We start from the raw sequence: 3,948 nt of genomic DNA on the forward strand, positions 1-3,948 counted from the left end.
GTAAGACTTTATTAACTACATAAACACTTAAACTAGTCTAATTAATAAGGCTTTGTTTGATACTTATATCAAGTCTACATCTTGTCTGTCTGAAAGAGAGTCCTGATGCAATCTGAAGGCTCAAGTGGAAAGACTAGGCCGAAGCCTAGAACAGCTTAGGTTGGGTTCTTGAGGACTCTTAGCTCTGCATCTTGCCATGGAGTTTCTGCATCAGAAAACTTCTCTGTATAATTCTGATCTTGTGATCTTTTAAACTGTGAGGATGTCCCACCCTTCAGGAGGCGAGTGAGCCAATGAGAAAGTGTACCTTCTGAGGGAAAGTTTACGACCCTTTGTCCTCAGGCATATGTTTTGCATATAGACTTTGATTGGATGTTGATGAAGAAACTATTAAAGATTCTGGTAACACTAATATCTTCCACAGGTATCAGCATATAATATAAACGAACATTTAGACCATTAAAAATGCAGCCGAAAGATACCAAAAATGGCATACCTGTGATCTCTGTTGACAATAGTATGCAATTCTAAAATGTTAATTTAAAAGAGTTTATATCAATACATAAGCAAAACACTATAAGAGGAAAAATTATGAGATGGGGAAAATTGGGTACATGTCCCTACATTTCTCAAGTGGTTATATCTAGAAGGAGATAGATATAATTAGGATGGACTGTATAGTACAAGGGTACATTTGTCTGTTTCAAAGTTAATTTAGAGTGAAAACTCTACATTCCTTTGAGTTGTAAAACAATATTATCTTGATGTGTGTCTTTGTTACCATGGTAACCAGAGGCCTGGTTCTCTCTACCACGTTTTGCTTGTTGGGGAGGGGTATTGTCCATTATTTGTTAAATATAACAAATACTCATGTGTCTGATTGGTCCAAATGCTATATAATTCCCCCCTTTCGAGCATTGTTGTCCATCCAATAGACAACAGCAAGAGACGTCAAAGGTGCAGAACAATCGGACACGCACCTGCCGCTCACAGCTGGGAAACAGTGGTGGCTCTCTGGCTGTTGGTGCCTCCAGGAGTGGTTGTGGTGCCGTGGTGGATGCTCTCAGGTGCTGTGCTGTGGTGATGTAGGCCGTAGCAAGGTGCGGGTGCTCGAGCTTGTGCAGCAGGTGTCGAGGCTGTGTCACCTGTCATCCTAGTGATAGCGCCGGAGGGCAGAAGGTGGTTATTAGCCTCTGTTCTGCTTGATCATCACCAGAAGTCTAATGTTTGCGGTGTCGCTTTGCTCTTGTGGCGGCACCGACTTGAGCTTGCCTGAGTTGTGTTGGTAGAGGTTTCGCTGTTGGGCATGTGGGCCCGTTGCTCCATCCAACGTTGTCTGGCTGCTTCTAGGGTGTCGACTGGTTTTAAGGGATGCTCCTCCCTTGGAGGGATCTGATGCTGTGTTGCATCAGGCCAGGAATCAGAAGTTTGTCCTTCCCTGTACTCCTCAGTTGAGTTTTGTTCAAGGAGCTCTTTTGCTTGTGTCAGCAGCTCCTGTAACTCAAAAGTAGGCGTGTCCAGCTGTCCTCGTGCAGCCTCCGTTTCACACCTGTGAGAAGGGTGTGGAGGAGGATGCTGTGGGGGACTGTCTTTGGACATACCATGGTGTTCGTGTGCTGGCTTCTACCGCTGTTGTGAGGAATCATTCTCAAAGTCTTGGGGTTTTAATGCCAGAAGATAGAATTTTATTCTCAGAGACAATAATAACCGAGAGAACTCTGCAGAGCAATCTCCAAAATCTTTTTCTGTACCCTCTTTTATATAGTTCTTTCTCTAGGCGTGTTCAATACATTTCATACATATTTGTTATGGGATCACGATGCAGTCAGGAGGCCTTCATTTTATGTTCCGTGAAAATAAGGGCCCCATCATGTGCTTCACCATATGTCTGCACATTCCATTCTCATACAGATTTCTATACATGCAGGTAAATACACATGATTATAATTGTAGAATAATTTAATACATAAATGGCTATATTCACATTGATTATACTTGAATAATTTATATTTTGATTAATTAAACATTCAATTTTTAATTAAAAATTAAACATTCGCAGGGTGAGGACGGCCTTTTCCATGGCTTCTGCCAGTGGTTGGTCTGGAACCTGAGTCTGTTGCCATGGTGGCGGCTCTGTCCTCCGCTGGCTAGTGGCTTTCTTTAGAAGGGCCTTAAATTGTGGCAATGCTGGGTGCCTTCTGGTGCCTGCTTTGGATTCTGGGTTGTGAAGTTCAGAATCTGTGGGGTCTTGCAAACACTTTTGGTGGAGGCCTTGTGCTTGTTAAAGGCCTTCTGTGTCAGGTCACACAGTTGTTGAATAGGCATTGTGTGGCAGGCTATAATGCCTAAATGGTGACTTACAATGGGGTGGAGGTTCTGATTGGTCCAAATGCTATATAATTCCCCCCTTTCGAGCATTGTTGTCCATCCAATAGACAACAGCAAGAGACGTCAAAGGTGCAGAACAATCGGACACGCACCTGCCGCTCACAGCTGGGAAACAGTGGTGGCTCTCTGGCTGTTGGTGCCTCCAGGAGTGGTTGTGGTGCCGTGGTGGATGCTCTCAGGTGCTGTGCTGTGGTGATGTAGGCCGTAGCAAGGTGCGGGTGCTCGAGCTTGTGCAGCAGGTGTCGAGGCTGTGTCACCTGTCATCCTAGTGATAGCGCCGGAGGGCAGAAGGTGGTTCCATGGCTTCTGCCAGTGGTTGGTCTGGAACCTGAGTCTGTTGCCATGGTGGCGGCTCTGTCCTCCGCTGGCTAGTGGCTTTCTTTAGAAGGGCCTTAAATTGTGGCAATGCTGGGTGCCTTCTGGTGCCTGCTTTGGATTCTGGGTTGTGAAGTTCAGAATCTGTGGGGTCTTGCAAACACCTTTAGTGGAGGCCTTGTGCTTGTTAAAGGCCTTCTGTGTCAGGTCACACAGTTGTTGAATAGGCATTGTGTGGCAGGCTATAATGCCTAAATGGTGACTTACAATGGGGTGGAGGTTTCGGAGGAAAAGGCTCTTGAAGCTGATGTCCTCCCCCATCCCAGGTTTATTGCGAGCTCCGAAGTAAGCTCGTTGAAGTCTTTCGAGCCAGGAAGCGTCGCACCCCTGGGCTAGAGGTGATCCAGAGCAGATAGAGTCTATCTTGGTGGTTCACACTGGTCCAAGACTGCAGGTGACTCAAGCAGAAAGCTTTGGATCCCCCCTTTGTATCTGTGTACAGGTGTGAGGGGGTTTGCACTGCTGGCAGTGTGACATGCAGCAGGGTGATTTTTACTTGAGTCCATGGACAGTCTGTAGGACTGTTTCAGTTCTTTCTGAACCGTGTCACGCTCCTCTTTATTGTTGCAGAATTGCTGAGTCAGGGTTTGCTCTGACTGCATGCAGATGGCCTTCTAAGGCCTTAGCTCTAGTGTCTCTCTCATTAAGTTCCACATACGCTGTTTTTAACAGTGACTTTTTGTGAAACAGTTCTCTTTCCAAGTCCTGTCTGATGGCTTTTTCCAGCTGCGCTCGGTGTCCAGAAGCTGTTAGAGTCTTCTGAAGACTAGTTATTTCCTTCTGTTGCGCCATTCTGTCAGGTTCTTTGCATCTGTTCTGTCCTTTCTCTCGTTGAGCAGGTGTCAGTTCCCTGTAGAACTCTGTGACTTGCAGGTTCAGTTCATTTACTTCCTGTCTGAGGCCCTTGAGGGTGTGGGCCGAGGAGAGGATGATGCTGTTCAGGTCCTGGTGTGTCAGGCAGGGTGTCGGGTTGTTCACTTGTGTCGCAGTCTCGCTGTTCCTTTCTTTGCCATTGCAGGTCGTTGGCTGCTTTGAGCTGAAGGATGTCCATTACAGTGCTCTGCTAAGTTTCCAGGTGGTCCTGGTGAGCTGGCAGGGCTGGATGTCTGTGGAATGTCTGCGACATACTGGCACACTTGTGGGAACACCAGACAGAGAGAGGCAGAAGGCAAATGCAAGTACGTA

The 3,948-nt window shown here is 46.5% G+C and overlaps 1 pseudogene; it reads left to right on the forward strand.

Moving 5' to 3' along the window:
* The first annotated feature begins 2,958 nt into the window (after positions 1-2,958).
* LOC107659262 (uncharacterized) overlaps positions 2,959-3,948 on the forward strand; it is an 8,390-nt pseudogene continuing 7,400 nt past the window's right edge.

This window comes from Sinocyclocheilus anshuiensis, unplaced genomic scaffold (genome assembly GCF_001515605.1).
Source record: "Sinocyclocheilus anshuiensis isolate Anshui unplaced genomic scaffold, SAMN03320099.WGS_v1.1 scaffold1012, whole genome shotgun sequence".
Lineage (NCBI taxonomy): Eukaryota > Metazoa > Chordata > Actinopteri > Cypriniformes > Cyprinidae > Sinocyclocheilus > Sinocyclocheilus anshuiensis.